The sequence below is a fragment of the Palaemon carinicauda genome, chromosome 13 (assembly GCF_036898095.1).
Source record: "Palaemon carinicauda isolate YSFRI2023 chromosome 13, ASM3689809v2, whole genome shotgun sequence".
In the NCBI taxonomy this organism is placed as follows: Eukaryota; Metazoa; Arthropoda; class Malacostraca; order Decapoda; family Palaemonidae; genus Palaemon; species Palaemon carinicauda.
Window position 1 is genome coordinate 23192545 of NC_090737.1, and position 12500 is coordinate 23205044.

At 34.8% G+C, this 12500-nt stretch overlaps 1 protein-coding gene across 1 annotated transcript in view; it reads right to left on the bottom strand.

Annotated features, from left to right (window-relative positions):
- LOC137652216 (uncharacterized) overlaps positions 1-12500 on the bottom strand; it is a 23476-nt gene that overhangs the window by 4782 nt on the left and 6194 nt on the right. The window lies entirely within an intron of this gene.

Here is a 12500-nt window from a genome sequence, read left to right on the forward strand (position 1 = left end):
TGATCTTGCTTGGGGGGGATAGTATTTATATCCAATTATTTATGTTAGGAAAAAGATTTTCTCATGAGAGAGAATATGTTAGGGAAGTTCCGTTAACCACCACGGTGGCAGTCGAATTGTGACGGGCTTATGCTATCTAGAATATAATTTGAGTGAACTTACCAAATGCAAGAACTTAATATTTCAGATCATGTTTGAAAACAGAACCAACATTTGACCGGAAAAAGTACCAACATGGCACAGTTCTGTTGTTGCTAATATCGAACTCCCAACATAATCGCGGTCTAACAATAATAGAAGAAGAAGAAGAAAAGAAGATGAACTCCTCAAGGTTAAAAAGGAGGATCCATTGTCCGTTGAGGGAGGAAAAAGAGAAAGTTGCCGTAGAACATAGGAGAGAGAGAGAGAGAGAGAGAGAGAGAGAAGATCCGGGTCAGGAATGGCTGCCTTCCCGCCCTACCCAAAACTCTCTTGAGGAATTGACAGGAACTCTGAGTTGTGTATTTCTGGAAGGCTTGTAATCTTATGCCAAGTGACTGATGGGAATCTTAATGCCAGTAATAAACGCCTTATTGTGACTTCACAACAATGGGTAAATATGTACTGAAAAGCAAGAATTGTCGGGGTTTCATTAGAGAGGAAAGTTTTAACCCAGTTAAAAAGAGGAAAAGTACTCTGCAAACATTGCATTTGGCTGCCAATATTTTAACTGAAAATAGCATTTTTATTATACACACACACACACACACACACATATATATATATATATATATAATTTGTGTGGTGTACCCACATATATAGCCTATATTTGTGTGTAGGTATATATATATATATATATAATTTATGTGTGGTGTACCCACATATATAGCCTATATTTGTGTGTAGGTATATATATATATATATATGTGTGTGTGTGTGTGTGTGCGTGTGTGTGTGTTGATAAAACAAAACCAAAACTAACACAGATATCTCTGAATCTCTGACAATATGTCAAAAAATAAGTTAAAAAACTATTGAATATCTCATAAAATAATCTTCAATATAATTTCAATATCATATAAGGCAATTAAAACCAGTGACTAAGCAAAGAGGAAATTCTTATGACATACGATGCTAATTTGGAAGTAAATCTAAAGTAAATCTTTAAATGGAAAATTGATTATACACATAATTAATTGCGTACATAATTTATGTAATACATTAATATTCTATAAATTGTCATTGTGATCACTGCTTTTATTATTCATTACATTTCATTATCATAAAATAATGATTTGAACAAATTAGGACAAAATATTCTTAAAAACACGATATACTTAAATTCGGGCAATACTTACATTAATATTCGATAAATTTTTAATTGTAATTATTTCTTTTATCATTCTTTATAAAATTATATTTTGAACAAATTAGAACGAAACTTCATAAAAAAAAACATATTAGTAAATTCTCATTATTAGTTTCACTTTATCCTTATGTTGCTCATCAGATTCCATATGTGTTTTGTATAAAATATATTTATCAGAATAAAAATACATCACAGATATGTATATGTTAAAAAAAAAAAACATGTCGAAATACGCCCCTTCCCACTTCCACCCCCCCCCCCCCCACACCAAACCTTCTTTTCCAACCGTTATCCTTACATTAAGGGGTCGGTTTGCCTGATGCGCCCCTCTCCAATGGCTTCTATCAAAGGCATCTTCTTCCACTAAAACCACTTCTCTCCAGATCATCCTTCGGCTTATCTCGCAATCTAATTCTCTATCTCCCTCTCGATCTCCCCGCCCCCACCCCTAACAGGTTACTCCCACAAACGAAACCAAGTTTGTTTCCCCAATTATCAAAATTTAACTATGAAAACATTCAGACTTACTATACTATTTGACGCAGTATTGAAGAACAGGATAATGAAAAGTGTTGTAGTTTATTGGAAACGTCCCTGGCTGACAATCTGTCAGACTGGAGTTAGAGCTCCGCTCAGACTTGTTAGTTTGTTGTAGTGTTTGAAACCTCACCATTACAGTGAGCTACAGATGGGGGTTTGAGTGGCCATACAGGTTTACTAGCTGATTCATCATTAGTCATTGCCTGCACCTCCCTGGTCCTAGCTTGGATAGAGCGGAGGCTTGGGGTACTGATCATATGTATATATGATTCAGACTGTAGGGCATTATCACTGTTCCTTGCCTCTGCCATTAACTTTTAACTCGGACGATAAGAGGGCATCGCGTTAAAACCGTTTACTCTGCAATGTCACTCTCCACTAAAGTTGAGTCGTAAATTCTCAAATTGTCAGATCATTACGCTGTTTGGGGAGCATTGATTATCATTATCTTTTTTTTTCAATGTCATATTTGGCGTTAACCATTGCCATTGACGTTTTTTTTTTTTTTTTTTTTTTTTTTTTTTGTGATAGGTGATTATGTATTCGCAGATTAAATTCCCGTCATAAATAGTGGGGATTCTTCCTGCCTTGCCTCCTCTTTCATTTTCTTATTGTTATTATTATTATTATTACTAGTTAAGCTGCAACCCTAGTTAGAAAAGCAGGATGCTATAAGCCAGAGGGCTCCAACAGGGAAAATTAGCCAGTGAGGAAAGGAAATAAGGAAATAAGTAAATGATATGAGAAATAATGAACAATTACAATAAATCATTTTAAAAACAGTAATAACATTAAAAGATATTTCATACAAAACTATAAGAAGACTTATGTCAGCCTGTTCAACATGAAAACATTTTGCTGCAATTTTGAACTTTTTGAAGTTCTACCGATTCAACTACCCGATTAGGAAGATTATTCCACAACTTTATCATAGCTGGAATAAAACTTCAAGAATACTATGTAGTATTGATCCTCATGAAGGAAAAGGCCCTTCATTCTAATCATTCTTATTTGCAAAGGAATATCTCCTAATGAAAATCAAAAGTTCACAATGGTTACTATTATATATAAGTCATCACAGCCCCAGTTCAACATTTGTGTCACGTATAACCAATATATATATATATCTATCTATCTATATATATATATATATATATATATTTATATATATATATATATATACATATATATATATATATATATATATATTCCTCTTCAATGTAGTGGGATGACTAATATAAATTCATCGCCAATGTGTTTCCCGTTTCAAGATAATAAACAGACTTACACCGAGGGATGAGATAGCAAACGTAACGAGATGGGTAATGTAAAAAACTATAATTCAACAGAATTTTCAGAAAGCAAGTAAAGTAGACCTCCTTATCATTCGAATCTCTCTCTCTCTCTCTCTCTCTCTCTCTCTCTCTCTGCATCCCCAGGTGTGACTTGATAAACTAACCTGACAATAGCAGAGTAATTCGCAGCATAGACATACGCAGGCATTGTGGGTTTAAAGTAAATGGGCAAAAAATGTTACATTCACACCATTAAACAATAATGAAGAATAAATAAAAAATCATTCTCTATAATCCCTTAGCTGAAAAATATACAAAATTCATAACTTGATACTATTCATATAAATAAAACAAAGGCTTTAAACCACCTCACACTTTGCAGACGAAACTTGGAAATCCTTACAAGAACAAGAAAAGAAAGAAAGGAACGCGGCATAGCCCAAAGTAAGACATGAGCAACGTTCAGAACCTGTCTTACTGCAGCATAAAACAGTTACGGTCTCTTCAATGGTCTTCTTGAACGAGCTGCACGAAAACCCTCCGGATAATTGCCCTTGTAGTTTGCGTTGGATTATTTGTATGCAAAGGAGCAAGAAATGCCAATTAACCCATAACACAAACCCTTTTTCGAATTTGGAAAGGCAGTCCATGGGTGGTCTCTTATATAGGATGTGGGCCTGACCCCTTCAATTTCTCTGGTTCCGTTTGATTTTCTATCTCTTCCTCTAGAATATATAGATCATTTCTCTTCCACAGTCGAGCTGTTAATCTATTTCTGTTTAAGTATGTATATAAATTGGAGTCGAGCTGCTAATATATTTCTATTTTTTTACGTATATAGATTAAAGTATTTATTTTGCGCTCACACAGACATGCCTTGCAATCTCTGACAAAATAGAAAAACAGACTGTAAGAGATGGGTAATCTATTTCTCTATATGTATTAATTAAAGTCGACCTAATAATCCATTTCTCTTTGTATATAAGTTAGAGTCGAGCTATTGGTATAGTTATAAAAAAAAGTATTTATTATACACAACACAGACATGCCTTGTAAACTCTGACAAAATAGAAAAACATAGTCAGAGCTGTTATTCTATTTCTGTTTGTATGTATATAAAATTAAAGTCGAGGTGATCATCTATTTCAGTTTCTGCATGTACATAAATAAAAGTATTTATCATATGCACACAGACAAGCCAAAATTTCACAGAAATACCTTGCAAAATGACAAACCAAAACAACAGGCCATCAGTTACAAGAAGAGAAATTGAACAATGCAATTTATAATCGAACAGAACGCTCCCGAGGAATACATAGGTTCTTGAAGTAGGTAAAGTAGTTATGTACCTTCCTTCCTTCCTTCTATTCATACGTTCCCCAGGGACTCCCCCATCCCATCTCGTCTCGGCTCCTCCTCCAGGCTCCTCCAGCGCATTCCCACGTCCACCGGGTTACAGGGGCAGGGGACCGCAGAGGAGAAAGTTTACAAATAGGCACCTCCCCCCAGGGAAGGTTGCTCATTCATTCTTTTTTATGTACCATTTTTTTTAACGCGTGTTTATTCAACTTTTTTTTTCTTTTACTCAAAACAAAAATGACTATACAGCTTTTGTTGGTAAACAGACTGAAATGGCGGGGGAACTGGAAAAACTGGTTATATCTTTTTTTTATTTTGTTAATTTGAAATAAGAGTTATATCATCTTGTGTTATATATTTAGTTTTTTTTTTCTGTGAATTGAATAGGTTTTTTTTTCCTGACATGGTAATAAAATGACAGAAATAAAGAGTAGTGACCCATCAATATTACAAGTAATACCAGACACAGACATACAGAAAGAAAAAGATAAATGTCAAAGGAAATCAGTAATTGAATCTGTGAAGTTCAGAAGTTCAAATTTGCAGCAAATGTTTTTATATTGAACAGTTTGACATAAGCCTCTCTTCATAGTTTATATATGAGATATAATATTTTAACGCCATTAAAATATTTTATATTTATTCATTCCTTTTCAAATATAGTTTACTTATTTCCCTATTTCCTTTCCTCACCGGGCTAGTTTCCCTAAAAGGAAAAATATCAATAATAATCATTATAAATTAAAAGGTAATGACGTACAATGAAAGGAAAACAAAGAAGACATAAAAGTGTAATAACCAACAGAAGGGGAATTAAAACAAGAAAAAGAAATAGGCTGAGACCACGAGACTGTGGAGGCGGAAACTGAAGATGCTTCTGAATCTGTTTCAGGAAACGTGAGAGGAAACTCAAAGAGGCTTCTGGGTCCGTTTCAGGAAACGTGAAATGAAACTCAGAGATGCTTCTGAATCTGTTTCAGGACACGTGAGACGAAACTCAAAGGTGCTTCTGAAGCCGTTTCATGAAATGTGAGACGAAACTTAAAGATGCTTCTAAATCTGTTTCAGGAAACATGAGACGCAAACTCAAAGATGCTTTTGAATCTGTTTCAGGAAACGTGAGATGAAACTCAGCGATAATTCTGAATCCGTTTCAGGAAACATGATCATAAAGATACCATGAGCGGTGATTTGACATTGAGAGAGGAGAGAGAGAGAGAGAGAGAGAGAGAGAGAGAAGCTTCCGACCACTGACACAGTAACACGGATTGACGCCCTAACTGCGCATGCCCAGCAGCTATTACGTCTTTCGTTGGGATGCCGCAAAAGATAAATTGGTTTCTTTGTTCATTCCAAATGTAAATGATATGCATTTAGTTAAAGAAAGATTACCAATGAAAATATATGGGTTGGTTATGACCCAGTACTGCGTAAGCTTTTAAAATTTATAACCAATTCCTCCATTAGAAGATATAAGAAATTTGCGCGACACACAGGTCTCTCCAACTGTCCCATTCTGCAAAATGCACAAGGATACTTCAGCATAAAATTTACTACGCCGGAGACCAAGAATACTAGGAAGTAAAAAGTAAAAATCAAACAATAAATTATTGAAATATGCTAATTCAAGGACCATAACAAGGAAAACGTACCTTTACATATATAAAATTATGGCTAAACAACACTACATTACTCTCTAATACTCAACTTTCCAAACTATTCCCTATTACAGTTAACTCAGAGTCATGTATATATATATATATATATATACTGTGAGTATATATCAACTAAAAAGGGGGAAAAAAATAATTCAACTCATACATCATGACAAAAAAATTCATAGTAAATCTTCTGTATCAATAATAATAATAATAATAATAATAATAATAATAATAATAATAATAATAATAATAATAATAACAATAATAATAATAATAATAATAATAATAATAATAAAAATCTTTCACAAGCCGACATAAGCATGTACAGGAGTCTGGCACTCCAAGAACACCAAATGCTGCAGCACCCTGACCCGTTTTTGAAAGCCTACTGTATGTTATGGGCTCTTTTAGATAAAGCAGGCTTATGCACAATAGCAATTGCAACTCTACGGTTAACTACCTCCGCCATAAATCTGTCTCTTTTACAAATGAATTTCATTGACTCGAACTGCTTATGTAGAATATACTTGTTGAATTTTAAAGATAGATTATTATTGTATAACATGAGAGAGAGAGAGAGAGAGAGAGAGAGAGAGAGAGATATTCACGCTGTTCACATTTTTCCTCAATCTTAGCTGTGGCCTACAAGAGTCGATCAACAACTATATACTTGCTAGTGTAAGCGACCCGTCAAAAATGACGACTGAATAGATTAGATAAATAAGTACGCACAGGAAGCCCCCTCACCAAGGTATGACTACTCTCTCTCTCCCGACTTCCCGAGGGACGAGGCGAGATGAGCGTGACCGGAAAATATATATATATATATATATATATAACCAGACACTTGCTCTATGATGTAGGGGATATTTTACTGCTAAGGTCAACGAGGCCCACTCGTAGAGAGAGGAGAGAGAGAGGAGAGAGAGAGAGAGAGAGAGAGCATTTGGGGTCAATAATAAGTAAACAATACTTTTGATGATAGTTAATCAGAATGGTTTTACAATTTTATATCTTTAATTAAAACGGTAGCCTGGAGGGGGGGGGGGTGAAGGGTGTTACCAACCCTCATAAGTACTTCTTAGTAATTACTTCAGGTCGACAAGGAATACCTGACTTCTTGGTAATCCTATACCACAGAGCACATCAATATTCCCATTTGGAAAGTTAACCTTTGCAAGGTCACTTTAATTATGACCCGACCTCTAGTGTGCATCATAAATCGGTCAATGTCCTCATGAAGAGAGAGCACTTGATGGAACTCTTTTAATATTTTTATTTTCTAAACTTCATAGATCCTTAATCATTTGGGATCTAGTGTTTTGTAAAGTAATGTCATATAATTAAACTTTATATATGATTTTCTTTTACCTATATAATTTTCAGTGTTTGGCTTGTTAATTCTATTTTAATCAAAGCAGTTTTTACTCTATGAACGTTTTGCCGAGGGAGTTTGTTCAACTTCACATACACGTAATATATATATATATATATATACATATATATATATATATATACACACACACATATATATATATATATATACACACACATATATATATATATATACACAACAACAAATGCAGCTTTTTCTAGTCCACTACATAACAAAGGCCTCACAGATGTCCTTATTCATGTCTGGGATTTGATCAGATTTTATCACCACGCTGGCCAACTACGAGTTGATGATGGTTGGAGATTTTCGTCTGATCGCCCGCAGCTAGTATGTCTAGCCCTGACAACTGTAGGTCAGGTTTAATAATCATGACAATACAGAAGCCCTTTCACAACGTTAAGGCATCCCCCACTCAGAGAGAGGGATATATATGTGTGCTCCATAAGGCACTAGAAGAGTTGGAAGCCCCAGGCCTACATGGCTGAGGACTATGAAAACGTGAAGTACGAGATGGTGAATGGAGAAGTATTGATTTAAAATCTCAAGATAGAGACGACTAACGAAATCTAATGGAGGCCCTTTGCTTCAATAGGCGTAAGAGGAGGAGATGATGATGTACGTATATTGAATTTGAATATATATATATATATATATATACATATATATATACACATATACATATATATATATACACATATACATATATATATACACACACACATATATATATATATATATATATGTAGTATGATAATGACTAGTAATTCTGGTATAGCTTTATTTTAATCTATAACCTCATAACCATTACATCACCAAAAGGAGACGGCGAGAAGGAATCTACTATAGCATGATATATATGAGTCCTGCTTGATGTACAAGTAAACTAAATGGGTGAGATTGAAGAAGCTTTAATAGCTATTTCTTATCAGCACGACCATGTTCGGTATCGAGTCCCATCATGGAGGGAAACTGCGTGTTTCATTTATCTCGCATCTGGATGCATGGCTTAGAGAGATAAGTGTTTGCAGAAAGTGTGAAGAAATCAAGAGAATTTTACATACTTAATATTTATCTATCAGCCTACTAATATATATATATATATATATATATACAGAGAGAGAGAGAGAGAGAGAGAGAGAGAGAGAGTAGGGTTGTGCAGTCTCCTATTGATGACTGATAACTAAATGATATCAAATAAATTCGCAAATAGTTGAATAAAAACCGCTGATCGCATAACAATACTATACTAAACTACTATTCTTACAAGAAATACAATTCGTCAAATTTCATTATGAGCAATACGTAACAACAAACCCTTTACATAAATTGTAAAACGCAGCTTTGTTTACTCAATTTGCATTTGAAAACGCCAGGAGTGCTAAAAGAAAACACATAATGTTAAGTTTCCCTAATTATGACGTCAGTTAGAACGCATTAGAGTACTTTCTATAAAATTGCTGTTTCCTGTTGCGGTAATGGCTATAGGAACTGGCCTAGGGGAACTGGCCTCGGGGGGGGGGGGGGGGGGGATGGAGTCCTACTATTTGGGAAAGCCATGGACTTGCAAACTGAGAGAGTGGGGAGGGACAGGGTAATTGGGTTAGATATTTGTTTCAGAGAGAGAGAGAGAGAGAGAGAGAGAGAGAGAGGGAGAGCTGCTATAATCATGTTCGGTTTTACGTTCAACTTTTTTTGGCTATTTTCATTAATCTGAAAACTCAGGAAATTTGGAACAATCAGAGAGAGAGAGAGAGAGAGAGAGAGAGAGAGAGAGAAGGGGGAGGTGGAAACTGGATGAATTTGATTTCTGGTATTTTTATCTTTTTTATGGTTCCATCCCAGCCACAACCAGGCTATGTTGTGGTTCCCTCCAACGCGTCTCCTGTCTGTCGCTTCTCACCGGCCAGAGAAAATTCTCTATCCTTAATTTGCTGTGGCCTCTTCTCTCTCTCTCTCTCTCTCTCCTCTCTCTCTCTCTCTTTTACCCAAGGAATTTCCCTCTGGATTACTCCTTAGGTAACTAGGTCCATTTCCACAAGACATTATACTTTCTCTCCACATTTATTTACATGCATATGCTAGGTTTGTTGTCCATTTATTCTTACATATTTCCATATGAATATTATAAATACACACACACACACACACACATATATATATATATATATGCAAACACATATATATGTATATATATATGTATATAATATATATATGTGTATACATATGTATATATATATACATACATACATACATACACACACACACACACACATATATATATATATATATATTCGAATAAGCCTGATCCTACATATAAAATGTAATAGTGTTAGTATATTATGAAAACATAAATTATATCTACACCAAAACCAACTCGGATAGAAAATAGCAGTTGTTTATCACAATGGCAGAACTTCAAAACTTACACATATTCCTGAGTTTCAGAGAGAGAGAGAGAGAGAGAGAGAGAGAGAGAGTAAATTACCTATAGATTAGTTCGACTCGAGGTGTGGAGAGTCATCTCGTCGAGCTCCTCCAATGCAGATTTTAAAATATATTTTAACATCTATTAATTAAATTGATGTCAGATTTATCCTCGGAAGTGAACAAATGGTGTCAGACATAAATAGAATTGGGGGTACTGATGGGCCTGGTGGTTTCTCGCACCTTGCCCTCAATATTATTATTATTATTATTATTATTATTATTATTATTATTACTAGCTAAGTTACAACCCGAGTTATAAAAGCAAGATGCTATAAGCCCAAGGGCTCCAACAGGGAAAAATATCCCAGCAAGGAAAGGAAATAAGGAAATAAATAAACGATATAAGAAATAATGAATATAAAATAAAATACTTTAAAACAGTACCATCAAAACAGATATTTCACATATAAACTATAAAAAGACGTATATCAGAAAAATTTTGACTCGTACAATACTTCTTTTCTGTTCGTGCACTAGATGGTCAGCGATGGTTAATATGCAATGAGAGAAACCAATTTACTACAGTATGTTAGAGCCACGAATATCTCGGCTGGAACTTTGGTCTAGATGGAATAGCGTGGGATCGGACAGATAGCATCTAATGCCGGTTCCAGTACTTCCAGGAACACGGTGGAATGGAAAAGCAGAAGTTTCTGGTGTCAATTTATTTTTCCAATAAATGAGGAACGCCGGCAGACTTGATTTGGAAGTGGTATCGTTATTTAACAGCTTTCGTGCTTTCGCTAGAGGCGTTTCGTCTAGCGTGAGAACGAAGTTCAAGAGAGAGAGAGAGAGAGAGAGAGAGAGAGAGAGAGTATGTGTGTCTCATGATATAAAGAAATATTGAATAAATGTTAAAGTCAAGTAATTAATGTAATGACATTTCGATAATTACCTCACATAGCCAACTCTCTCTCTCTCTCTCTCTCTCTCTCTCTCTCTCAAATTTCAATTACCTCTATTAGCAATGACATTAGCTCCTTTGTAGAACAACAGTAAACTATCATGAAAGGAGTTCTTAACGGGTGTTGAATTCCGGTCGTCACCTTTGTTCTCTCTCTCTCTCTCTCTCTCTCTCTCTCTCTCTCTCTTTGTCTGGTGCTCCTTTTGTGGTGTTGGAGGTTAATAGCATCATTGTTTGCAAGTGATAAATCTTTCTTGTTGCATTCAACTTTTAAAGATAAATATGGGTGTTACACAGTAACATCCTGCGAGTATTTACTATCGTTCGGTAGTCACAACCTCCTTTTTAACCTATTTTTACCTCCGTCAAGGTTATAAAATTACCTTTTTTTTATTTACTTATCTGTTTGTTTATCTGTGAGTAGGATTAGGTCAAAACTTCTAACCGGATTTTCAAAATTCCAACAACGGATTGCTCCAGAAGAACCCATTGAATTTTGGATTTGATCCGGATCAAAATCGCAGTTCTGGTTATCATTGTTATTATTAGACAGTAGATTAATCCATAGTTAACATGTGAAAAATGGAAAGCTTGGTCCCGTAGACTTAAGTAAAAATGTTAAAAAAATTTCATTGCCAGAGGTCTGAAATCTGATTGCTTTTTCTATTTATTATACAGTAGATTCGTTAACAATCAATATCCGGAAAAGGGAAAGCTTGTTTGTAGATCAAAGCATTGTTCTTTAGTTTTGGGTAGTACCATAGCCTTTTGTTACCATGGTCTTCCACTGTCTTGGGTTAGAGTTCTCTTGCTTGAGGGTACACTCGGACACACTATTCTATCTAATTTCTCTTCCTCTTGTTTTGTTAAAGTTTTTTATAGTTTATAAAAGCAATATTTTATTTTAATGTCACTGTTCTTAAAACATTTTATTTTTCCTTGTTTCCTTTCCTCACTGGGCTATTTTCCCTGTTGGGGCCCCTTGGGCTGTATAGCGTCCTGCTTTTCCAACTAGGGTTATAGCTTAGCAAGTAATAATAATAATAATAATAATAATAATAATAATAATACCACTGCTAGCGTGCCCATACCATTGACCAATTATGGTTGTATATGAGATGGTCGTCGTAGCAAGCCCAAACCTTGAGAACGTTAAGTGCATTCCCGAAGCTATCCCCTAAGTACCCCAATTTTGCATACTTGTATGGGGGGCCAGTGTTGAGAGACTTAGCACAGACTGGACGAAATTAGTCCAAATGGGAGATAACGCTACGTGTCTACACGCAAAAATATATTTAGGATAAATACTGCGTCTTATACAAGAGAATTATTATGATATTCATCATTATTATTCATACATGCTAAATAATATAATAATAATAATAATAATAATAATAATAATCTAATTCCATAGCTGAAATCTAGAACCTTTTTTCTTATAATATACAAATTATAATTACAATTTTTGTGTTATTAAATTATTGCGACTTATTTTTTCTTCTCCCGTATG